The sequence below is a fragment of the Peromyscus maniculatus genome, chromosome 2 (assembly GCF_049852395.1).
Source record: "Peromyscus maniculatus bairdii isolate BWxNUB_F1_BW_parent chromosome 2, HU_Pman_BW_mat_3.1, whole genome shotgun sequence".
Classification (NCBI taxonomy): Eukaryota; Metazoa; Chordata; class Mammalia; order Rodentia; family Cricetidae; genus Peromyscus; species Peromyscus maniculatus.
Window position 1 is genome coordinate 122063465 of NC_134853.1, and position 26959 is coordinate 122090423.

The 26959-nt window shown below is 46.0% G+C and overlaps 1 protein-coding gene across 1 annotated transcript in view; it reads left to right on the top strand.

Moving 5' to 3' along the window:
• Window positions 1-26959, top strand: part of Ak4 (adenylate kinase 4) — a 59229-nt gene that overhangs the window by 9183 nt on the left and 23087 nt on the right. The gene's annotated exons all lie outside the window — the stretch shown is intronic.

Sequence of the window (26959 nt, forward strand, 5' to 3'; positions counted from 1 at the left end):
ATAGACAGTTTGTGATGGTCTGTTGGCCACGTTATTAAATGGTGCTGTATTCTGCTGTATCGCTCTCTGATGTGTAGCATTGGAAATGTCTTCCTTGTGAAGTTTCTGGGCTTTCTCCTGGGTCAGGCGTTCAAACATGAGCTTCCTTTAGCAAATTGAGTTTGGTCTTTTTTTTTTAAGTATTAGGTGCTAGAGAGTTTTTAGGGTTACTCTGACCCCTCCTCCCCCTGCACTGATTTTTAGTTCTGTTTGGCCTTTCAGACACAGTACAAAAGGTCTCATTTGTACAGCACCATAAAGTCCATTTTGGGTGGTTTGTGTTACATTTTAACAGCCTCACCTCCAGGCCTGAGAACTTTTGCACCAGGGAAATGACCGGGCAGCAAGCATTCGCTTCATGCGGAAACGCTGCCGCATTAGTCCTGATCATCGGGTTCTGAAGAAGCTAAAGATTAATTATTTTCTAGACTTCGCACTTTAATGGACGTCACTTTTTACATTTTTTATTTGCATCACTAACCAGGGACCCTGCCTGGCACTTTGTAATTCTTGGGGACTTGGCCCTAAGTTTGCAGTGAGTGCAGCATCTGCTAGACTCTGGATGGCCTCTTCTGTTCCTGTTAGGTATAATCTGCATGCCTATCTGCACAGTAGCAGTTCTTGCTGTATAATTTTAAAATAAGTAAATGGCCCCAGAGGTTGAGCAACTTGCCCTAGGCCAGACAGCTAGATAAACTGACATTCAAACCGGGGATTCTTTAGCTGGATTCAAACTCATCATGTCATGTACTGTTCTGGCCCTGGGGGAATCTAAGAGAATGTGTTTGTTTGCCTCAAGTTCTTGAGCACTTTTTTTTTTTTTTTTTTTTTTTTTGGATCACTTGCCACATAGCCTGGGCCAGTTTGAAGTTGTCTGTAGCCCAGGCTGTCCTGGAACTCAGGGAGATTAGTTGATTCTTCTATCTCTCACCTGGTTAAAAAATGCCTTTTGAGATAGTGTATCTTAATCTGTTTGTCTGCCAAGACAGAGTGTTTCACACTGTGGTTTAAAGCAACAGAAATTCATTTCAACATTTTTTGGAGCAAGTAGACAGAGATAGAATCTTTTCTGTGAAGTCCTGACTGACAGGCCTGACCTGTAACTCAGCGTGTAGCCCAGGCTGGCTGTGAACGTGATCTTCCTGCCTCAGCCTCTTTAACATGCTGGAATCACGGGGGGCATGCATGCCACCTTGCCCGGCCATTTTGCACATTCCAGAAGATGGGCAGTCTCCAAGATCAGCGCAGTCCTGGGGATCTGTGGTTCCGTGCTGGCTCCCTGAGCACTGACAATGAGCACTGACAATGAGCACTGACAATGAGTCAAAGGGGAGAGGGTTAAGGGCTGCTGCTTAAAGCTTTTTGTTGCTGCTGGTTTTGAAAAAATGTATTAAGTACATTTATGTGGGGTGGTTGTGTCCTCAAGGTCGCAGGACAATTTATAGGAGTCAGTTCTGCTCTGGGGACTTTTGTTGAGCTCTGATAGGTCATCAGGCTTGGCAGCAAGTGCCTTTTCTGTCTGAGTCATCATGCTGACCACAGCCCTTTTGACGCGCTGTCTGATCGTGTAGCCCCAGGTAAGCTTTCTAGTCATGATTTATCCTTCTGCCTCGGCTTCCCACTGAGTGCTGGAATTACTGGCTTTGCTACCATGCCAACTTGTCAGTTCTTCTCCCACCCTTATGCTGTAGCTATCCCGACGGATGAACTACACTATAAACTTATAACTGAGCTATACCTTAGCCGCCTTGTGCCTTTTGTAATTGGGGAAGTGACCCCATTCTCAAGGGAGATCAGGGGGCTTCAGGAGCTAATACCTTTAAAAGCTTCACCTTTTAGTACTATCACCGCGGTTACCCGAAATCTTTAGGTGTGGGGGACACATTTGACAGGAGCATCGCAGGTGGCAGAAAATCCTAGGAACTTAGCTCCCCACACGTGCGTGTCGGGGGTGCGTGCAAAAGATACTTTAAGTTGGGAGGGCAGGGCGGCACATCCTCCAAATGCTAGCACTCAGGAAGCTGAGGCAGGAGGCTTGCTGCGAATTCCAGCTGTTGTCACAGGAAACAAGTTGGGTAGGCTAGAGAGGTTTGTGGGGATTGGGTTTTGAAGCTCTGCCCTCAAAACATTTCTTTAACAACACATCTATGGAGAGGAAGCACCACCCCCAATCCCAAAAAGGGCCGAAGAGGTCTAAAATAGAAACCATCTGTGGTGGTAAGGAGGTAGAAATGAGCCTTCATTGTAGCAGTGTGAGGTTTGGAATACTGCCGGAGCCCAGCGTTCTTCAGGAGGCATTTGACAAGCACTTTCTGTGCCAAGGGGAGGCATGGGGAGGCATGCGAGCAAAGCTTGTTCTCTGACCTTGAGGCACTTCTGGCTCAGGGTTCAAGTTGTAGGTCTCACGATGTTCCAGTGAGGTGTCCGTGTGTGGGTGGAGCACTGAAGTCAGAGCCCGGGTGGGTGGGGGACATGGCTCAGATGTCCCTTTCCCCTGGAGCGCCTTTCATTTTCTGAATCTGTTTGCAGCCTTGGCTTTGAAGCTCCACACTGTTCCCACTGCAGGTGGCTCTTTTCTGGACTTCTTCTTACCATCTGTACCTTCCAGTTGGGCGTTCATTTTCTCCTCAGTGTAAAATGACTTCAACCATAGCTAGTCTCTCGCCATTTACATAGTAAAATTAATGGGAGTTGAGTTCAGAGGCTTTGGACATAAGCTCAACAAACAGGGTAAAGTGTGACATTTCTTATGTTTTATGTCCTGTGTAAGTCTATCAAGAAGGTTGTATACCACAGCGATGACTGCTCACTGGAAGGCCACTTGATGCAAGGTGGGCAAGCTCTCTACCTCAGAGCTACAGTGAGATCAGACTGAAGTCAGGTCTCTGAGGAGATGTTTGAACTGAGCTCCAGGTAGAGGGAGGTGCGGTCTGGTGTTCTGGGTAGAGTGAGCCGGCAGTGGAAAAGGGAGAAGAACCTAGTCCGTTCTGTTCGTGATACGGGTGGAGAACAGTGGACTTAGGGTTTTCTGAGTGGTCAGATTTATTATTAGAGAAATGCTTTTCTGTTGCTGTTAATATATAAACCGGCTTTACTGAGATAAAATTGGCCCTTTAAAAATGTTCCAGTGGGCTTGTCACTCAAGCTTGATGACTTGAGTTCAATTCCTGGGACCCAGGAAGCCAGGTAAAAAGCTGTGTGTGGTGGCTGGCGTGCATCTCTAGTTCCAGCATTCCCATAGACAGGTGGGGAACTCACCTAGGAGCTTGTGGGACTGTAACACATGCACAGGAGAGAGACCCTGCCTCAAAACAGGATGGAAGCGGAAAACCGACCTCTGACATCCACCCATAAGCCAAGTCACTTTCAAGGCCACATGCTCCAGGTACCCACCACCACTGACCAACAAAAATAACTACAAATCAAGCTAAGCATGGTGGCATAGGCTACAATCCAGCCTCTTCAGAGGCTGAGGCAGAAGGATTGTGAGTTCAAGGCCAGTCTGGGGTACAGGGGGAGTTCTCATCCGATGTAATTTAGTAAGACTCAGAATAAATCGAAGGGTGGCTCAGTTAATAGCCTTGCTTAGCCTGTCTGAGGCCCTCTGTTAGCTCCCCACCAAACAATCCACACAGAGCAGCTGCCACACAGAGCAGCTGAGCACCGCATCCTACCTATGTCTGGTGATCTCAGCATTTGGAAGGCTGAAGCAAGAGGAGATTGTGAGTTCAAGGCCAACGTGACTATATGAGACCTGTTCTTGAAACAACAAAAAAACCAAACCAAACCAACAACAAAAATCCAGAAGAAAATCACTCCCAAAGAAGTAGCATTCCGTGTGTGTATAGAGGTGGTAAAGAAAGCCACGGTCACCACCTAATCATAACGTTTTCCTCATCTTGGAGAGACCCTGTGCCGTTATCAGGTAGCCTGCACTGTCTCTCTCCTGTCTTCTAGTCTCTCGGTCTTGACTGCTTGTGGACTCTGCCTCAGATCTTCTGCCTTTGCCTCCCGAATGCTGGCATCCACTCCAGTGCCAGCATGTGAGTTTGGGCTGACTTTGAGTTTGAACTCGTAGTGACGTAAAGGTCCCAGTTTGTGGAGCTGCTTTGGTTCCTGTGCAGATGACAGTCTGTCTGTCTTCACTGGAAAGAAACCCTCATGTCAGATCTCTCCCCTGGGTGGTCTTTTTATTCGGTTCTTATTTTGGATATTCATCTTCTTAAAGACAATAGCTGGTGCTTGGTTAGAAAAGCAGGTGTAGATGGAACCTGTGATAGAGTTCCCGGTTTTTCCTTCAGTGGTAACTATGGATACATCGCAGGACATGCTTTCTTTTTTTCCAAAAGAAAGGTTGGCTTTTGACGTGCACCAACTCCAGTCCCTCCGTTTTAAGGAAGTGAAGTCTACAGCTTGGGAAGTACAAAATCCCTTTTCCACAGTTTTGTTTTGGTTTTCCAGAGTTCTTAGGACTAAACACCATGCATACCAATGAACCTGGTAGTTTCTAAAATGTCTTAGAATTGAAAGGGATTTTGGGTCATTGTGCCCAGCTGACAGCCCATCCCCCAGGCACTGAGCGGGCTCTTCCAGTGCTGCATAAGTCTAATTGTCGGGAGGTTTTTTTCCTCCCTCATACAGAGATGAAAGCTAAGTCCTTGAAATGATCATCAGGAAGCTGCCATCCATTTGTCTAGCTTCTGCCTTCAGTGTCCCATAAATTACATCCACTGGCTCCTCCGATAATTGAATAGTTTCAAGGCACCTCTGAGAAAAATAGCCCTACTTTCCCGCACTGTTTTTCCTGTGGTTATATATCTGGGCTGACCTCCTTCCTTCCCTCCCTCCCTCTCTCCCTTCCATTTGTCCATCCCTCTATCCATTTGGCCTTCCTTCTCCCAGTGTGTCTGTGTGTGTATGTGTACATATACACACATGTATGTGGGTGCTGGTCTGTGTTCTGTAGTCAGTAGAAAAGCTGTGCTTTGGATTTTGAATGAGTGAGTTCATTAAGAATGTAGCAAAGCAAAGGAATAACTAACTAACAAGTAACAAAGAAGTAGCCGACAGATAACAAGACATCAGGTCAGGAGCTCAAACTCAGTATCCATTGGCGACGCCGGGTGTAGCCTGATTGAGCAAACAGAGCTAACACCATCAAATCAGACTCATAGACCTCCAGCTGAGATCGACCAGGGAAGCTGAGAAAAAGTCAGTGGGAGTTCCCTACTGAGCTTTCTCTCCATGCTGACTTCTCTTTCCCACCATACCCACGTTATCATGGAATAGACAGCAGAAACATCTGGTGGAAATGGTTCACCTTCTGGCTATTCTCACATATGTGATGTTTTTTACCCATGGGCCGTTGTGGTGTTCTTGTCCCTTCCTGTTAGTGTTAGGGGAACCAATCTATCCCCAGAAAAGGAGTCTTGGATTTGAAATGGGCACAGAGTGGGGGGGGGGCAGCTTCTCTACCAGAGATAGCTCCTCAGTGAGCTCAAACAGCACAGGACAGTTTGCCAACGTAGCTGTAGTATACCTGTGTATGTGTACGTGTGCATGTGTGTGTGCTCTCCAGAGGTCGTGTATGTGTGCACATGCATGTGTGTCTGCTCTCCAGAGATTGTGTATGTGTACGTGTGCATGTGTGTGTGCTCTCCAGAGGTTGTGTATGTGTACATGTGCATGTGTGTGTGCTCTCCAGAGGTTGTGTATGTGTATGTGTGCATGTGTGTGCTCTCTAGAGGTTGTGTATGTGTACGTGTGCATGTGTGTGCTCTCCAGAGGTCAACTTTGGGTGTTGTTCCTCAGGAACTATTCAGCTGTTTTTGTTTGTCTTTAAGACGGGGTCTCACTGGGATCTGGGGCTCACCAATTGGCTAGGCTGCCTGGCCAGAGAGCCTCAGGAATCCAGCTGTCTCTGCCTCTAGTGCTGTGATTGCAAGCATGTGTCATCATGCCAAGGTTTTTTTTTTTTAATGCATGTAGTGGGATTGATTCGAAGGCGTCATGCTTGTGGTGACTGATCAAGCTATTATTATTATCTACCTAGCTCTTAGATTTTTTTCCTTTTGATTTTTAATACAGGCTCTCACTATGTAGACCAGGCTGGCATCAACTAAAGTCCTGCCTTTTGTTTTTTTGAGACATGGTTTGGCTGTATAGACTTGGGACTCCTATGCAGCCTAGGGTGGCTGGGCTTGAACAACTCCTGCCTCTGCGTGCTGGGATTACAAATGTGAAATGTGTGTTGTCATACCCTGCTAGAGTTTTTAAAAAATTTAAACCCATTTACTATGACTCCATTTTGATGACCGTCACCACCACCAATGGCTAAATGGGACCATTTAGCTGTTGAGGGCTTGCGTTGTGGTCTACTTTCTCTCAATTTTCATGTTATTTAGTGCATTCTGAAGATTATCCTGGCCTGTGCAGCCTTGTAAAAAAGCTCCTAGTATATGGTGGCTCACACTTGGGGTTTTTGTACTCAGGAAGCAGAGGTAGAAGCCCAATGAATCTAAGTCCAGCCTAGTCTGCCTGAAAGAGATCCATGGGGAGGTCACGCCCTGTCTCGCCCAACTAAAGCTCATGGTATTTGAGCTTTAGTATTCTGTGATGGTCATCACGACCTAAATGTAAGACACCAGCTACAATACTCCGGGGTACTCATTTTGTTCTGCCCTTTGACATCCTTTCTCCCCCTTGACCAGGTCAAGAGTTAGGATGACTGTGTGGAATCGATGGCAAGAACTACTGGGTGCTGGGTATCCCCCACTCACCCAGCTTAAATATTGCAGAGTATTGGTCAGCAACAAATAACTGAAGATTGTTACATTTGTCCAGTTATCTGTAATTGTAGCTTATTTGCATTGTTTTCCGTGCATTACACGTATTATTACTTTTTGTATTTTTATTTTTGTATATATATCTGTGTTTGAACCCATGTATTATGTATGGGGGCCAAGTCAGCCTTGGGTGTCATTCTTCACATCAGGCTTCATCCATCTTTTTGTTTGTTTGGGTTTCTCTGTGTAACAGTCCCAGTTGTCCTGGAACTCGCCATGTAGCCAGGCTGGCCTCAAACTCAGATCCACCTGCCTCTGCCTCCTGAGTGCTGGGATTAAAGTCATGTGCCACCACACTCGGCTCCCCCGCCCCCTTTTTTTTTTTAAAGACTTTATGAGTATAGGTGAGTGCCTGCATGTGTGTGTGTGAGCACCACCTGTGTACCTGGGGCCCTTAGAGGTCAGAAGAGGGTGCTGGCTGCTCTGTAATGGATTATAGGCAGTGAACCGTACACGGAGCCATCTCTAGCTTTCCATGTTATTTTTTGAGACAGTCTCCTACTTTCTTCTTCTTTTTTTTTTTTTCCGAGATGGTTTCTCTGTAGCTTTGGAGCCTGTCCTGAAACTCTCTGTAGACCAGGCTGGCCCTGAACTCCCAGAGATCTACCTGCCTCTGCCACCCAAGTAAGTGCTGGGATTAATGGCGTGCACCACCACCGCCTGGTTCAGTCTCCTACTTTCTTGAAGCTCCTCAATTAAGCTAAGTTCACTGGTTATGGAGCCCAGGGGTCCTCCTGTCTCCCCGGTGCTGGCATTGCAAGTGCAAGCCACCATGGTGATTTTTTTTTTTTAACATGGCTATTGTGTATTGAACTCAGTTTCTCATGCTTCATGACAAGCACTGTATTGTTAACTCTCTAAATTCCAAAGCTGTTCTTGTTTAAGCTAACCATTATTATTATTATTATTATTATTATTATTATTATTATTATTATTATTATTTCGAGACGGAGTTTCTCTGTTTTGGTGCCTGTCCTGGATCTCACTCTAGACCAGGCTGGCCTCGAACTCATAGAGATCTGCCTGGCTCTGCCTCCCAAGTGCTGGGATTAAAGGCGTGTGTCACGTCCTTCTAGCAAGCTAACCATTTTATGATGTAGAGCTCTCAGTGGCACCCACCCCATCTCTGACCTTAGGTAGCAAACCTTTGAGTTCGCACAGCTAGAGCGATGGCAGAGCTACCTTGGAGGCTTTCTTGGGTTGGCGAGGCTAGGACCAGAGTGAGGCAGGTCAGGCACTGTTGGTGGAAATGTGATGGATACTGAGAAACTTAATCGCTTTGCATCATTTAAAAAATTTTTTTATTTGCAAGCTTCCATGTGGGTGTTAGGAATTGAATCTTGATCCTTAAGAGTACTGCTGAGCCATCTTTCCAGTCTCATGTTTTTCTTTTTAATATTTCATTTTTAATTTATGTTTGTGTGTGTGCTTGCACTCATGTGCATATATGTTCATCTGTGTGTGCACATATGTGCATGTATATACACATGTGTGGGTACCGGCAGAGGTTAGAAGAAAGGGTATTGGATCCTATGTCTCTGGAGGGAGAGGCAGTTGTGAACTGCCTGATGTGGATCCTGAGATCTGATCTTTGTAAGAATAGCAAAGAATCTTAACTACTGAGAGCTATCTCTCTGACCCCAGTAAAGTTTTAAAAAATGATTTGCTACTTTTAAAAAATTATGTGTATATGTATGTATGTGTCTGTGTGAGGGTATGTGCACATGAGTGCAGGAACCCAAGAAGGCCAGAAGAGGGCATAAGGTTATTTGGAGCTGATGTTAAGAGGCACTTGTGATGTGCCTGACTTGAGCTGGGAACTAAACTTGAACCCTCTATAAGAACAATACTTGTTCTTAACTGCTGAGCCATCTCTTCAGCATGTATAAAACAGGCTTTGTTGTTGTTTGTTTTATAGCCAGTATGGTGGCTCATTCCTGTAATCCTAACACTCAGGAAGCTGAAACAGGAGGATTGCTATAGAATCAAGTCCAGCCTATACAATAAATTATATAATAACTTATTGTTACATAATTCCAGCCTAGATAATAAACTCCAGGACAGCTTGGACTACAGAGTAAGACCTTGTCTAAAAAAGAAAAGACAAACAAACAAAAAACCCTTCAATGACATAATTCTGCTCATTATGAGCAGAATGCCAAGAGTTTTCTTTACTTTTTAAGAGAGAAGTCTTGCACCACACCCAGGCTGGGGCACATGGAGGTAGGAGGCTCTTCAGATACAGAGGCACCATTGGTACCTAGCATGGACACAGGTCAGTACAGTACACAATTCCTTTGAGCTTCAGGGCTCAAGAAATCCTTCACATCAGCCCATGGGGCAGGTAGATGGTTCTGTTGTGTGCATACATTGTACTCAGCTCCAAACACCAGTTTGAGGTCAGGAGGCCCCAGCACCTGCGGGGCTAAGTCAAGAGGGAAATGGGAGGTTCAGGACAGCCTGGCTTATGGAGCATGCATGAGCCACGAATCGTGTATGGAGGTCAGAGAATAACTTCTGAAGTTTTCTCCCTCCTTCCTCCGTGTGGTGCCTGGGGGGCGCGCGCGCGTGGGGGTGGGGTGGGCAAGGACCTTCACCCACCGAATCACCTCAAAGGCTCTAGAAGTTAAAATAATTTTAAGTAGAGACCAGACCCAAGAAACTTGAGTTGAAATGCAAGGCTAAGCCCTGTTTTGAGTTAGAATTTTTGTAGCTTTTTATTTTAGTTTTTGGTATTTCTTTTCGTATTGAAAAGTATTTCAATAAATGAAGCTTGCTGAGTGTGCATCTGGCATCTGTCCTGGGCCCAGTTATTACGGAGGCTCAGGATTGCTGGGAGTTTGAAATGAACCTGAACTCAAGGTCTGTCTGGGTTGTAGAGTGTATTTGTCACACGGACCTCAGCGGAAAATTCTAATATATATCCCATCATTACCATCTGTCTGGCTGGTAGGGGCTAAGGCAGGCAGGAGGCTGTGAATCTTCCGTCTCACACTAGCGGTGTTCTGAATGTCGTGTTGCAGCCCTGACTATCCTGGCTGGTGTGCAGAGGAGCCTTGCCAAGCCCAGCCTGCTGCCTCAAACTGCTCTCTCTTCTATGCTGGGATTCTGAAAGGCAGTCACAGATGGTGGCTGAGCCCGAGCTGGAGCTGCTGCTGGCGGCAGCAGGATGTTCTAGGGACAGAAGCCAGGAACGCACTGGAGCTGGCAAGCTTGTTTCTGGACCTTCCGAGAATATTTTTGTAGTTTTGGTCCTGCTGCTGTTAGCTCCCTTACTGATTTGGAGGTCGACTCTGCAGCTCAGTTTGGCCCGGGAACTCAGCTGCGTAGGCTAGGCTAGCGTTGAATGCCAGCCTGTCACCATGGCTGGCACTTCTGGTTGTCTCGTCAATCTGTCTAGTGATGAGTGGCCACTGAAGGGAGGCCGGAAGAAGGTATGGAATCAGCTCCTCAACACTCTGCTATCAAGGCCCACGTGTTAGGCCGTGCAGACCAGTGGTCTGTTTAGGACTCCATCCTGGCTGCTCCCTCTGAGGACCCAGTCTCTGCTGTAGTTGTCTCATTGTGACCACTGTCCCTTCCTCTTTGAGACAAGATCTATCTTGCTTTGTAGACCAGGCTGGCCTAGAACCCTTTCATCTTCTGCTTCGGCTTCCCCAAGTTGCTAGGACTGTAGATGTATGCTACTACACCCAACTCTATACTTTTCACAGTACAGATTTATTTTATTGATATCTCCACAACGTAAGTGTGCTCTTAGAGTATGACCTGCTCTTAGAAGGTCATACAAATGACAAGGGAAAAACAGACTAAACCTCACCAAAGTGGGCATAAAAATGGTATTGTCATTTATTTTTTGTGTACGGGTGCTTTGCTTGCATGTATGTTTGTAGCATGTGTGCCAAGGTGCCCTAGGGATAAGAAGACGGCATTGGATCCCCTGGAACTGACTGGCGTTACAGATGTTTCTTAGCTTGCTTCCAGCTGGGTGCTGGGAATTGAACCCAAATTCTTCAGGAAGCAGCCAGCGCTCTTAACCATCGAGCTATGTCTCTAGCCTCTTAAGATGAAAAAATGTAAACTTGTGCACATTGGCACATGTATGTGCACGCTGCGGCACATGTGTGGAGATCAGAGGACGGCTGTGGGACTTGTTTGACATTTTAAGCTGCAGCGCAGTGGAGTCTATTTACACCCATGAGGTGCAGTGGCTCCAGAACAACTGATTTTATTGGCGGCTTTATTCAGTCGCTGCCTGGCTGGTGAGGTGCGTGCACTGCCTGGGCTGTCGTCATCTCCAGAGGCTCTTAGGTGTCCCGGTTTATAATAAGGAAAAGGGGGAAGTCACAGTAGTGACGATGTCACTCTCTTCACGCACCCTTTGGAGAGCCGCCCGGGCAGTTCTGAATTGTGTCCCTGTGTTGTCTCCTCCTTTCTCCGGCAGTGGAATAAGTGTGAACACTCTGAAGTGTCTCTAAAGTTAGTCTCCCGGGTAGAGCATGCGGCTTCAGGTATGTGCTCTTTTTGAGCAATGCGGATTCGGAGACCAGAGACTTGTTTGGAGTAAGCTCATGGCTTGAAATCAAGGGGCTGGTACCCCACAGGCCATCTGTTAGCGCGGGAAGCACTTTGGGATCTCTAGGAGCCTTTTGGAATAGACATGACTATGGGAATGGATGGTCCCTCAGAGAGCAGGCCGGCAGTTGACTTTTTTTTGTTTAATTTTTTTTTGTTTAATTTTATTTCATGCATATGAGTGTTTCATCTGCATGTCTGTCTGTCTGTCTACCACTTGCATGCCGGGTGCCTGAGAAAGCCAGAAGAGGGCGTTGGGTCCTTTGGAACTGGAGTTAAGGTTTTGGTGGTGAGCCGCTGTGTGGGTGCTGGAATCAAACCTGTATCCTCTGCAAAAACACCTAGTGCTCTTAACCACGGGGCAATCTCTCCAGCACCAGGTTTACTGGGTCTTTGTGGGCATTTCCCCAATCCATCTTTAGATTAGTCAGTGAGGTGAGATTGACAGTTTCAAGATGAAGTCCAGTGCTTTTTTTCCCCCTCTCCCTCCCTTTGTTTGCTTCCGGGCCAGTTTAGTCTGAGATTTCAAGAGATTATTAAATCACAGTACAAATTCTGATCACATGTTGAGTCATCCTGACGAGGCATAATAAATAGGCAGTGATATGAAGGGAAGAGATGTGAGTGGTGACCCAGCCTGGTCCTAACAGAGCACGGACTGTTCTCAGGTCCTCCAGCATTGTCTGTAAACACTGAAAAGATGCAAGTCAGGTGCACTCAGCTCCCTGTAACCACACTGAGTGGATCACACCTGCCTATATCCTATTACCAGCTTTGGGGGATCTTGTACCTGGTGTCCACGGGTACCTGACACTCACATGCACACCCCCTCCCCACCCCCACTCACATAATTAAAAAACTTTAAAATACATGGTGGTGCATGCCTGTAATATCAGCTGTTTGGGTGGCTGAGGCAGGAGGATGACAAGTTAAAGGCCTGACATGGCTGCTAAGCTAGTTCGAGGACAAGGCCGACCTAGGCCTTTCGGAAGCCTTGCTCTAGTGGCATGTCTGCAGTGTAGACTCTGATCCCTTATGTGGGAGTCAAGCGTTCTCTACTTTTGAAACTGCAAACTAGGAATAGTGTAACCTGTAGCCTAGTTCTTAGAGAAGGGAAGGAAACTGTAGCCAGGTTTAGGGGTTAGGAGCAGACTCCCCCCCCCCCCCGCCCCCCGCCCCAAAAGTTTCTCTGTGTGGCATGGCCTTGACTGTTCTGGAGCTCACTCTGTAGACCAGGTTGGCCTTGAACTCAGAGATCCACCTGCCTCTGAGTGCTGGGATTAAAGGTGTGCGCCACCACCGGCTAACAGGAAAAGACTCTTAGAGACCTGACCATGCCTGTAACCCAGAACAGCCTAGGCATCACAGTCTCCCCCCAACAGAAATAGCTTCACTTAGAAATTAAGATGGTAGCATTTGGCAGGCTGAGTGTGACACAGGCATGGACTATGGTTCGAGGCCCTCCAGGGCTGCACAGCAAGACCAGGACTCTGTCTCAACAAAGAAAAACAAAACAAGAAGAAAAAAGGGGAGTCAAGCATAATATAAAGTCTATAGGTTTTTATGTAAAACTGCCCCTCCCCCATAGGATCTCACTATGTAGCCTAGGCTGACCTCAAACTTGTAATACACACCTGCCTTAGTGTTGGGATTACAGATGTGCAACCATCATGCCCAACTAACACATTTAGAAAAATCTAAAATTTAGCCTTTACCATAGAGAGACGGCCACAGGTCAGTCTTGAGTATTGTTTTGTTGTTTAATTTATTTATTTTAAAAGATCTTATATTTATTTTATTCATGTATATATGTTTGGCGGTGTGCCACATGTATGTGGGTACCTACAGAAGCCAGAAGAGGGCATCAGATTCCCTGTGGTGGATACCTGTTCTATGACCCTGAAGCATAGCTCTAGAGACCAGCAGGTGACTATAACTGCTCTACCTGCCTATGACCTTGAAGTACATGTCCCTGGGGCGTGTCCTTGCAGCGACCCTTAAGACCCGAGATGCATGAATGCCGCTCTCTTTGCTCCCTCTTGGGACGTGGGCGCTGGGACAGTCTCAGACATAGAAGAACAGCGTGGGACTGTGCCTCACCTTTTCTAGGACCCTGTGACAATTCCTCTGTTCTGTCTTGTTTTCCTTTTTTAATAAATCCCTTTGCCTTTTAAGCAAACTCCGTGGATTTCTCACATTAATTTCCTGGAGCTGGAATTATTTGAAGTGCCTGACGTGAATGCTGGGAACCGAACCCAGGTCTTCTGCAAGGCCAGCAACAGCTCTCAACAGCTCCTATCTGCGGGGCCACCTCTCCAGCCAAGTCCTTAGTGCTCAGTGACTACTGCTGGTTGGCCTGTGAGAGTATCTCAGTGGCGGAGGAAATGCCGTGGGAAGTCCTCAGCATCAGCTTTTGCCTGCCCTCTCAGCCTGCTTTGAGAGGCTGTGCTGGGCACACTGGTGGTTTGTGATTTCAGTTCCCCACTAGGTCATGATGAGAAAATTGAAGGATGGAGAGGGGAAAAGTCATGCCCCGGCAGCTGCGGCCGATTGTACCACAGCGCAGATGGCTGGGAGAACAGGGGATCCTCTTGCTGATCCACAGCCAAGATACGCCCTGCCCCGGGGGCGGCCCCGCCAACTGTTTGTCAGCCATGGCCAGGAAAGACTTTGGGCCAGATTAAAAATGAAATTCCTTGGTGTCCTCCGAATGGGGGTGGTCACTGGACTGGGGTCAGGTTACACACAGGGAGGATGTTCTTTGTTTGTGCAGAGAACCGAGAGGGCCAGGAAGAGGGTATAATCCCACTCCTCAGGACTGTCGTGCCTGGTGTGATGGGTACCAGGCTGATGGGCGGATGTGAGCCTGAAAAGATACTTCAGTACTCAGGGCCTACATCCACACCTTCACGTTCTGGCTGACTTCCAGGGTGCTTGTCCTTATCTTTTTCCTTGCAGTCTTCTGCTGCTTCTGTTTTTCTTGACTGCCTGAAAGGCAGTGTGTGGTACTGCACCAGATGTTCATGGTGTGTTTTATGAAGACACGTGTTCTGGTCCTGGGCCAAGAAAATACTCAGGACATAGACATCTGCATTTGCTTGGCTTATGAAATTCTATCATCTTTATGATTTATTAAGTTTTTTTTTTTTTTTTTTTAAAAATGAGGGCTTGTACTGTGTGTTTGTCACATCGATAGGAAAGGTCAAATGGTTGATGTGCTATGGGACCAGGCTCTGCAGTGGAGCCTCTTGTGCTGCTTGGGTGTTGGATCCCTTTCCCAGTCATGGTCTGCCATGGACTGTCCAGAATCCTGGCTGTTTTCCCTGTGTCTTGATGCTTTGGCTCTTAGAGGAACATACCCTTTGCTGACACATTTTTGGGCCCAGACTACAAAATACTTATTTCAAGTGCATGAAAATATCCCTTCTGATTGAAGAGCCAAGCACCAGCCCTAAACTCTCCAGGCACAGTACAACAGGAAGAACATTAAAGAGACACCAGTTGTTGTGTGAGGCCTGAGTTCTAATCTAACTCCACGCCATGAATCCAGAAGGCTGCAGTGGTTTCTGCCCATGAAAACAGACTCTCTTTTAGTCACTAAAATCATTCTCACATCTTGGGAACCTCGGTGGATAAAAGGAAGCTGGTGTAGTTTGAGGAATTACTTGGGTGGAAGTGGGTAGTACCCTGCAACTTTCATACAATGTCCAAAGATCAAAATTTCCATGTATCAGGCAGATGGGAGACTCTGAAGGTCTAATGAGTGACAGTATCCACTCTGACCATTTGGGCAGAGAGTTGGAATCAGAATCATGTACCCAGATGCCTCTGCTCTCAACTGGACAGTCCTTGGGTCATTTTTGCTCCTTTGAGCTTTCTGTAATCATCCCAATCTTTGAAAAGGTATTGGTGGGATGCGAATCACATTACAAATTCTTTCCCTTTTAATCGTAAGTGATATAGTGATTTCATATATTTTGGCTTAAATATAGGTTAAAAACATTTTATCATTGACCTGATTTTGACCAGGGATAAGTGATGGAACAGATTCAGATAACAGAATATTTTACCATACAAGCAACAGAGTCCAATAGCTTTCTTTAGCTAAATACCAATGACCCTACCCCTATCCCCTCAGTGAGCCTAAGCCTGTACCTCAATGAAAAGGTATGGAGGCATGACTTGGTCCCACAGGTATCTTTAAAAAAAATAAAAAATAAAATATATATATATATATATATATATATATATATATATATATATAAAATTTTACAATACCATTCAGTTCTACATATCAGCCATGGGTTCCCCTATTCTCCCCCTCCCACCCCCTCCCCTTACCCCCAGCCCACCCTCCATTCCCACCTCCTCCAGGACAAGTCCTCCCCCGAGGACTGTGATCAACTTGGTAGACTCAGTCCAGGGAGGTCCAGTCCCTTCCTCCCAGACTGAGCCAAGTGTCCCTGCATAAGTTCTAGGTGTCAAACAGCCAACTCATGCAATGAGCACAGGACTTGGTCCCACTGCCTAGTTGCCTCCCAAACTGATCAAGCCAATCGACCCTCTCACCTATTCAGAGGGCCTGATCCAGCTGGGGGCCCCTCAGCCTTTGGTTCATAGTTCATGTGTTTCCTCATTTGGCTATTTTTTTTTTAAATAATTGAGTAAAACTGAAATTTATTATATGCCACAGTCGTCCTAGGGACCTCCATGCTATATATATATATATATATATATATATATATATATATATATATATATATATATATATAGCCTCTATGGTTCTATGGGTTGTGGTCTGATTGTTCTTTATTTTATATCTAGAATCCACCAATGAGTGAGTACATACCATAACTGTCTTTCTGGGTTTGGGTTACATCACTCAGGATGATTTTTTCTAGTTCCATCCATTTGCCTGCAAATTTCATGCTTTCATTTTTTTTTCTCCCCACAGGTATCTTTAACATAACATATGATGTCCTAAAATAAGAATGAAGAGGATTAAATTCTTGAGTTCTAAGTTTTAAAAATTGTGATTTATAAATCGACCTCTGTCATGTTCTTTTAGAAAAGCCTGAGAATCTCCTGGCATGGGATTTTGTAGGTAAACCTTATCTGTATCTTGCAGACACCAAGAAGAAGGCACAGGTTGGAGAGAGGCAGCTGGATTTTCTTTGTGCTGTCAAATAGAACCCTGGGCAACTATATGTCAGTTTGGGAGTGGTAGATGTATCTTTAGGATGATACATGGGAGTCCTAAGAGTTTAGGATCTTTAAGAGTGGACACAAACATTTTGTGGGTGTTGATGAATGTCAGCTCCAAGAAGAGCTTCTTGTGGTCAGGCTCTAGATGTGGGTAACCTGTGGTAATCTTCCACATCAGTTTGTACAGGCCTGAAATAGTCTTTGTGAGGTTGACAGAATGTACTTAATGCTCTTTTATGTCATGTACGTGGGTGAAAGAATGCTTAATTCAGTAATCTCAGAGCTTGCCAAAGAATTGGGTTAGAAGATAGTGTTTAAAGAAAGCTTTGTCATAGATAAAATGTTTCATTCTTTGTGTGCAGATGAGGCATCTCTGAAGTTGAGAGCTGTTGACGTAAGTCAGCTGTGGGTTTGGGTGGGTGTAAAGTGTTTGTTATGTAAGCAGGGGGACCTGAGTTTGGATCCCCAGGATCTGCATGAAAAGCTAGGTGTGGTGGCATGCACCGTCATCCCTGTGCTGGAGAGGAGGACCCCTCGGGTTTGTTGGCCAGTCATAACATTTGAGTCAACTGTGGCCATGGCAGGTGTAGCGTGGTAGCAGGCAAGTGTGCAGATCACAGACACTGGCAGATGGGTGTACAGAAGAACTATGTGGGGCCGAGGGGTGGGGTGTGTAGTGCAGCTTGGACAGCCCATCCACTTAGCCCAATGGGACATTCTTTTTTTTTTTTCTTTTGGTTTTTCGAGACAGGGTTGCTTTGCGCCTTGCCTGGAACTCACTCTGTAGTCCAGGCTGGCCTTGAACTCACAGATCTGCCTGGCTCTGCCTCCTGAGTGCTGGGATTAAAGGCATACACCACCACCGCCCAGCCCAATGGGACATTTTTCTAGTCTCCCTAGGGGCTAGGCTTAGCCTTAGGAGTTGATGAGGGCACTCTTTTTTGATACCTGGTCATACTATGTAGTCCTGGCTGACCTGGAACTTGATTATGTAGTTTTACCTGCATCTGCCTTCTAAATGTGCTACCATGCCCAGCAGGGTGAGGGTGCTCCTAGGAGGGTGAGGGGAAGCCTTGCAGGTAGAGTTTTCAGTGGAGGCTTTGGGGAGTGACGGTGATTCAGACAAGTGGAAATGAGAAACCAAGGAGCTGACATGGTTGTATCCCTTCTGCTTGAGCAGTGACTGCCAAAACTATCTAGTCTGCAGTCTCAGATAGACTGGGGACTTTTCCTAAGGTTGAAAGATAGACAAACAAATAAAAAAAAAATGTGCCAACCTGCTTGAGTTGGAGTCTTGTCTTTTCTATTTATTGGCTGAATTGTTTTGATCAAGTTATTTTTTAAAGATTTTATTTCAAAAAAGGTTTTAAAATTACACGTGTATGGCCATTTTTTTGTGTGTCACAGTGTACCTGGAGATGAGAGGACAGCTTACAGGAGTTGGTTCTCTCCTACAGTGTGGGTACTGGGACTCAAACAAAGATCACCAGGAGGTTTGGTGGTGGTATATGCCTTTACCTGCTGAGCTGTTTCATTGGCTCACACACATGCACATGTTGAAGGCAAGAAGAGGATTTTGGAGTTAAAGGCATTTGTGGGAATCTTAAATTGTTATAGGGTGCTGGGATCGAAACTCTAGTCCTCACAATTGCCCAGCAAGTACTCTTAGCTACTTAGCCCCCTGGGCAAGTTACTTTTTCAGTTTCTTCCTTAAAAACATGAGGACAGGAATAGTGCTGGCTGAGAAGAATTACTTGTGATTCAGTGAGTTCTTGTAAGTTGGGTAGAACCCCCATTGGAGCAAGTGTCTTAATACCCTTGTATGCAGTTTGCAAAGAAGAATCATTTGCAAAGAGGCTTCATTCCAGGTCTTTCAGAACATAGTGAGGCACAGCCACTTCCATAAAAGCCACTATCATAAAAGTGATCCAAGTCCTTTATAGTAGCCTTAATTGTCAGAGGTGAGACTTGAACACAGGCAGTCTGGCTATAGAGTGTCTGTTCTTTATTTATCATTGTAGTAGACTCAGAATTTTCTTCTTAGCTTTCAGTAGCAAGTGGAAGGCAATTTAAAATCAATCATCTTTGTGGTACCAAGGAATGAAAGCCTTCCCTTAAGCGAGGCTGACCAAAGCTTGCGTCCTGGAAGTCTCAAGACTCATTTGGGTTAAGCGCCAAGATGACTTAGGAATTTCCACCTCTAAAGCACTTAGGCTTGTTTATCTTTCTTGTTTTTGACACAGGGTCTTACTTTGTAGTCCAGGCTGTCCTCAAACTCATGATAATCTCCTGCCTCAGCCTTCTGAGTGATGAATTGGAGGTATGGGTCACCCCGTGCCCAACCTGACTGTGTGCGCGTGTGTAGGTAAAATGTGTGCCTCCTCACATGTGTAGACATGCATGAAGGTGTCACAAGGAGTTTCCCTTGATTTCTGGCCGTCTTTACTTGAGTCAGGCCTCCAAATTGAATGAACCCAGAGCTTCCTGATGAGAGCTGGTCTAGCCAAATTCTGCAGGGATGCCTTGACTCTTTCTGAGCTCGGCAGTCACAGGCTGGCCCCCACATCCGGTCATTTATTCGGATGCTTGGATCGGAACTCTGCTCTTCACACTTGCATGGCGAGCGCTCTATCCGCTAGACCATCTCCCCAGCCTTGACAGCCTTTCTTACAGTCAGGGGCTCATTTGGCCCTGACTAGCCTGATATTCTGTAGTGAAGTACGACCTTGAACTTGTGTGATTGATCCTCCCGCATGCACCTTCGGAGCTGGGACTACAGGTGTGCACCATCATGTCTAGCTTGTGTAGTCCTGGGAGATAGAACTCAGGGCTCTGCCTGCCAGGCAAGCACTACAGATGGAGTCCATTCTCGGTCCTGGACATGCATTATTTCTGTGTGTTGTACAAGGGTGGTTGGGGGTCAGTGTGGTATTGTGTTCCCCAAAATATTGTGCACCCTAACAAAACTTATCTGGGGTCAGAGACAGAACAGCCACTAGATACAAAGGCTATAAAATGGTGGCACTCACACCTTTAACCCTAGCATTCCAGAGGTAGAAATCCCTCTGGATCCCTGAGTTCAAGGCCACATTGGAAACAGCCAGGCATGGTGACTTTAATCCCAAGAAGTGAGCATTTAATCCTAGGGAGTGATGGCAGAAAGCAGAAAGATATATAAGGTGTGAAGACCAGAAACTAGCAGCATTTGGCTGGTTAAGCTTTCAGGCTTTTGAGCAGCACAGTTCAGCTGAGATTGATGCTGGATGAGGACTCAGAGGCTTCCAGTCTGAGGAAACAGGATCAGCTGAGGAACTGGCAAGGTGAGGTAGCCTGGCTTGTTCTGCTTCTCTGACCTTCCAGCATTCACCCCAATAACTGGCCTCAGGTTTGATTTCATTTAATTAAGACCATCTAAGATTCCTGCTACAGGTCAGTGTGGGCGTCATTTCGCAGGAGTAGTCCATCTTGTTTTGTGAGATGGAATCTCTCCTTAGGACCTAGGGCTGCTTCATTAAAACTAAATAGGCTCGACAGCAAACTCTGGGGAGCCTCTGGTCACCTCCTCCTCAGCAGTGAGATTACTGACACAGGCTGCCATGCTTGTTTTTTTTTCCCCCATGGGTGAACTTCTCTTCAGCTTGGCATTATTTATGTGTGGTTGGTTCTGTATGCACTTGAGTGCTGTGGCAGTCAGGACAGTTTATATGAGCGAGTTCTCTCCATCACATGGGTTCCATGGATCACACTCAGGCCATGAGGCCTGGCAATAAACCCCTTTAACTCGAGATTTTCTAAAATGTTTTTTTTTCCTAAAGCTTTCAGACATGTATTTATTATATGATGAGCATTTCCCTCCTTGTGACCCCCTTTTTAGGTGTTTTTAATTTTTTGAGACAGGGTCTCTGTGTAGTCCTGAAACTCTGTGTAGACCAGCTGACTTTCTCCTCCAGCCTCTGACTCTTGAGTGCTGGATTTAAAGGCATGTGTCACCATGCTTGGCTAAGTGTATTTTCTTATTGGAAGAGATTTAGCAAAGTGATATGAAGGACAGTTTATAGGAGGACTCAGTATGTTTCAAGTAATGCTTAAATATTCTTGCACATGGAAAGAGAAAGAATTTTAGTCTTTAGGACCACAAAGCTATAGTTTGGGGACCCCAGTTTCTTCTAATTTTGTTCCTTCCACATTGTGTTTGGTACTTAGAGGGTGTGCAGCCTTGGGAAGGAATTGGTTCCTTGCCAATTCTTTTCCCAGAGGCATTGAATGGGCACAGAAAGTTGGTCTTTAGGGACCCAGCCAGGCATCGTGGGAAGTTTGCTGCCTGGTAGACATCTGACTAGCTTGTCTTCTGAATCCAGTCTGCTCTCACTTGGTCAGAACAAAGAGAGAGAGAGAGAGGAGGGGGCAGCAGTTATGTATTCTTTTCTAGTCCAAGAAATAGAACATTACTGGTAACTCTTAAATGTCCCCATTTCCGCCCCTGTTCCTGCTAGGAACTGATTTTCCATAAAATTTTGTCAGATGTTACCTATCATTACAATAATTTTGTGTGGTTTTTAACTTTTGTGTAACTAGCCAGGTTCTTTAGGAAGAAAAATGGATTTTGCCAACAAAAGACAGGTAAGCATTGTATTGGTTACTTTTCCGTTGCTGTGAGAAAACAACATGACCGAGGTATCTCATAGAAGGAAGGGTTTATTTTAGCTAATGTTTCTATTGAGATGGGAGTCTATGGCGGGGAGGAGGCATGGCAGTAAGCTGCAGGCATGGTGGAAGTGTGAAGCTGAGAACTCACACCCTCAGCCACAGGCATATTCAGAGTAAACTGGAAGTAGGTGAGCATTTTGACTTGTGATGCCTGCTCCCCAGCCCCAGCGCACACTTGTGCTCCGTGACATACTTCTTTCCTCCAGCAAGGCTGTGTGTCACCTACGTCTTCCAAAACCACACCTCCACGCTTGGAGGGGTTATGGTGGAGGATAACTAGAGGGAATCGGTTTTCTCTACTCTGGATCCTGGGCATCTAACTCAAGTTGTCAGGCTTTCAGTGGCAAGTGCTTTTAGTGGTTGAGCCATCTTGCCAGTCCTTGTCCTTTTGAGACAGGGTTTTGCTGTGTAGCCTTAGGTGCCTGGAACTCCGCCATGTATACTAGGCTGACTTTGAACTTATGGCAATCCTTCCTGACTTTGCTTCACAAGTATTAATTAGGGTGATAGGCGTTATATCACTATATATGGCCTTTGTAATTCAATTGCAGTAATTGCTGGCTTTAATTTTCTGCCCATTGACAGTCATTGCCATGGCATTTTGCTGTTGAAAGTTTGAGGCACTGGGACAGAGTGGTAGGCTGGTGCAGGGCCTGGCATCCATCACATCCCAGCTCAGTGAGTTCTTAGTGGAATCATGTTATTCAAGCAATAAGACCATCAACTGCAACCAGCCCCAGACAGTATAGGTTCCCTCTGACGGCCACATACATCCTTCTGAAATTACTCCTGTTATTCGGAACCCATTTCTTCTCTGAGTGTTGAGGGTCTCTGCGGTGACAGTATTTTAAAAAGGTAGTTGTGGGGTGCCTTCCAGAGATCCTGTGTTTCTCAAGCTCCTGAAGAGTGCCCCCTACACACCGCCTTCCCTAGTTCCAAAGAAAGAGGCATTTTCTTTTCATTTTAGGAATATTCACAATGGGTCCTGCATGCTGCTCTTTACTCAGCCACAATAATCTACTAGTTGCTTCCATGAATGTGGGCAGCCTTAAAACCCCAAACACGTGAGCTAACAAAATTTTCTTGGAAGTATGAACTTGGGAAGGATGAGCCACATGAGAGGTTGAATGAAGCACATAGATTTCTAGTTAGAGGCCAGTCTGTGTTAGAGATACCCCATCTCTATCTATCTGGCATCCCCCCTAGTGTGGAGGGGGGAGGGAGGTAGGGGAGAGAGAGGCAGTCGCAGCGAGGGAGAGCGCCTGCAAGCAATCTTTGGACTCCATGGGAAAGTTGGATCAACTCTGTTTTAATTCATGTAACATGCTGGCATTAGCTTTTAATGAGTACTTTTTATTCTAAGTTACCTGACTAGGGCAGGTGCAGGGACAGTTCTTGGGGTGACCTGTCTTGTGACAAGGTGCTCTGCTCTGGTGCACTTTCTTCATGGGCAGGTTCTGATGGTGGTGGGTCTTTGTGGTGGGTGGAGGTTGAGAAGACGCGTCATGTGTTGTGTCAGGGCAGTGGACATGTTGCCTGTCATCCTTCAGAGGGAGGCCAGAATGTCTGAAATAGTTGGGGAAGTGTGCTGCACTTGGACCCTTCTGTCAGTTGCGTATTGGAGTGGGTGCTGGAAGTCTTCCACAGGGTTATTTTAAACTTGGTTCGGATCAAGCCAAGGTACTCTCTCAGGGGACAGACGAAGGGCTCCTTCCCTTGTTTCTCAGGCCTTTGTCTTATGCTTGGCTGGCACAGCCTCCCATTCCTTTGTCATTGCCCTATTGTGTGACATGCACCTTCTTTGAGGGCTCTGCCATGCTGCCTTGAAGTTCTTTGTTTTCTCTGGAGGGCCCTCCCCACACTTCAAGTATGCACCAAGTCCCTCAGTTGAAGTCACTGGTCTTGGGTCTGGGAGTGACCTTTGTCAAGCCGCTTTAAATGCCACACCCTTTCCATTTTGGTACTTGAAGTTTCTCCAGTTTCTCCGTGTATGCTGGGTGCCTCGAATACCTGCCGTGTGCCCCTCATGTGCCTTCTCTGTTCCTTCCCTCTTTTTAGGACTGGGCCAGTGGCAGGGGTGTAAAATCCTCATTGTTAGTGTGAGGCTCTGTGCCAACTGAATTTGATCCCCAACCCTGTCAGCATCATTTTTCATCTCTTCCTTGACACTGTCTCTCCCTGGCCTTGAACTCATGATCCACCTGCCTCAGCCTTGTCTTTGGGATAGTAGCTCTGTTTTGTTAGAGTAAAATTGACTTTTCCCAGCATTTTCGCGCACTCATACGTGCACCATGAAGGTACGGTATTGAATTAAGTCTCAGTCTGTCTGCTTTGTCTTTCTGCCCCTTCCTCTCCTTCCCCAACTAATTCTTCCTCTTCTCTCCTCACTGTGTGGCACGTGTGTGCACGTGAGTACGTGTACGCCGAGTCAGAAAGGAGTTGTTGTGGAGGGAGGCAGTGCTGGAGTGAGGGAGGGAGTTGGACTTGCTAATGGGCATAGAACTTTTTATGGGATATAAAACTTTATGAAATTAGGAACTGCTGCCGATGCTCACTCGTGGTGGAGTGCTCACCTTTCAGACACAAGGCCATGGATGTGTTCAGTTGCAAAGAGCAGTAGCAGCAGCAACAGAAGCCTTAATTCAGCTCTGGTAACAGTTGTACAACATTAAGAATGTACTAAAAGTCACCGGGTGGTGTGGTGTCATGAAATGGAAATTGTATGGAGTGTGAATTATGCCCGTGAAGCCCTCACATCTCATCTCTGGAGGCGAGGACCTTCATGAGTATCTTTTTTTTTTTTTTTTTTGATTTTTCGAGACAGGGTTTCTTTGTGTAGCTTTGTGCCTTTCCTGGATCTCGCTCTGTAGACCAGGCTGGCCTCGAACTCACAAAGATCCACCTGCCTCTGCCTCCCGAGTGCTGGGATTAAAGGCGTGCGCCACCACTGCCCGGCATTCTTCATGAGTATCTTACGACAGAGAGCAGGAAGAATCCCTGAAGCATAGTGCTGTGGTGTGTTAGGTACTCAGCTAATGGATGTTATTGTTCTCGGGGAAATATTTCCATGTTGTTTTCAATACGTTGGAGCCTTTCTTCATCACTGTATATCCAAAGTACTGCCCACCATGTGGTTTGCAACTAGTAATACTTGTTGAATAAATGCGATTCCCTCAAAATTTGTATGTGCACATGTGCGTACATGTGCTGTGGCGAAGTGTGTCTGAGGACACCTTGTGGGGATCAGTTCTCTTCTTTTACCATTTTGGTCCTAGGGATCCTCAGGTCTGTCTGCTGGTTAAGCCTGACAGCAAGTACCTTTACCTACTGAGCCATCTCAGGTGCCCATAGCTACAGATCTTAGGGTCTCTGCAGCCCAGGTAGCCTCCATGTTGTCTTCTTGCCTTAATCTTCCAACAGCGGTGGACATATGCCACCATAGCTGGCTTGGACCCGTGTTTTCTTTTTAAATTAAAATATAACTTAATCATTTACTCCATCCCTCTCTCACCACTAATTTCTCTCATCACCCCCTCAAATTCATGGCTTCTTTATTATTGTCACACACACATGCACACAAATACACAGTCAGGATTGGTGGTGTACTCAGGAGGCAGAGGCAGGTAGATCTCTGAGTTCTAGTTGAGGCCAGCTTGGTCTATGTAGTGAGTTATAGGACAGCCGGGCTGCATAGAGACACCCTGTCCCCTTTTTAAATAAAAATGGAGAAAACAAGAATGAGTGAATATATAAATACAACCCACTGAATCTATTGTAGTGTTGTTTGTATGTATTTGCTTTTGGGACTGACCCCTTGGTATTGAATAAACAGTTGGAGAAGATTTAATTCTCCCTCTCCCATCAGTCATTATCAGCCTGTAACTCTTCATCTATGCGTGAGGCTCCAAAAGCTTTCCTTCCCCATCTGTGTTAGTCGACTGGAGATCTCACTGTTCAGGTCCTGTTCAGGTAGCTATATTGTCGAGATTTCATGGGTATGGCTTCCTTGCCATGTTGGAAGGCATAATCTTACAGCCGACTTACTTCTCTGCTCCGTTGGCTCTTAGCTGTCTTCCCTCTCCTGAGATGTTCCCCGAGTCTCAGGTGGAGGGGTTGTGTTGTAGATGTATCAACTGGGGCTGGGTAGGCCACACGGACCTGTGTTTTTAGCCAGCCTACAGTAGTAGGATTGAGTGACATGGAGAGAGATTTCCACAGCCTGTGGTTGGTGCTTCACTTGAGGATGGGAATGAGTATAGACTCCAGCTGGGGAGGCAACCGGTCTGCCCAAATTCGAAGGGAGAGCGGAGCCAAAATACTTTCTTTTCAGTTGTCCTAGTAATATTCTTGGATACACTACTTTGTCTGTCTGTCTGTTCATACCTCTCAGGCATTTTCCTTTTTAATATCCTCAGATATTCTACTTATTCTGTCTATAAATATGTCTGTATTTCTCAGGCATTTCCCACACTGCTAATATTAGATATCTATCTACCTACCTGCCTATCTATCCTAGTGTGCAGGTATGTGCCCTAGCTTGAGTGAAGGTAAGGGGGCAGTTTGCTGGAGTCTGTCCTTTCTACCCCGTGGGTCCCAGGGTCTCGGGTGGTCGGGTTTGGCAGCAGGCACCTTTTCCCACTGAGACATCTCGCATGCATGCTTTTGTGTTTTTGAAAGAACTTCCTGCCTGCACATATGTGGCTGTTAGTGTTAGTGGTCAGCAGAGGACTTCATTTTTTGTTGAAAATGTTCGGTTCTTAGAAATGTGTAGGTTTAACTTAGTCTTTTGTCTGCCAGTCTTATGTAATGGTTCCTTTTAATATAAGAAACTGTTTTTCTCTGAAGTATGTTTTAAAATGCACATCCTTTCCACTAATAACACAAAATTACCTTTACAATCGTGTCACTGGGTACCATCTGATTATCGAGGCTCAGGCAAAGAAACGTGTGTGTGTGTGTGTGTGTGTGTGTGTGTGTGTGTGTGTGTGTGTGTGTGTGTGTGATAGTTTAGACACAGGGTCTTTCTAACATAACCTTATTTTAAACCCTTGATCCTTCCACCTTGGCCTCATGAGTGTTGGGATAATAGGTGTGGACTATCATGCCTACCTATGTGGTGTGTTTTTTTGTTTGTTTTTGTTTGTTTGTTTGAGACAGGGTCCAACTGTAGCCCTAACCAGCCTGGAATTTGCTTTGTAGATCAGACTAGCCTCATTTTCAGAGCTCTACCTGCTTCTGTCTCCCTATCCAGTGCTGTGATTAAAGTCATGTGCCAGCTGGAATGGTTTCTTTCCCTCTGATCACCCAGGGAATGGTTGAGCCTTCTCCAGTCTTCCTGCACTGCTTGATGAATACCTTTTTGGGGGGGGGGCAGGGTGGGGTGGGTGGATTTGGGGCTTTTTTCAAGACAGTGTCTTACGATTTAGCTCTGGCTGTCCTGGAACTCACTATGTAGACCAGGAGAGATCCACTTGCCTCTGCCTCCCAAGTGCTGGCATTCAGGCATGCAGCACTATGCTTGGTGAACACTTGTTCCTGTTTTATTGTCTTTGTTGGGACCTTGGTGCCCAGGCTGTGGCTTACCTCCA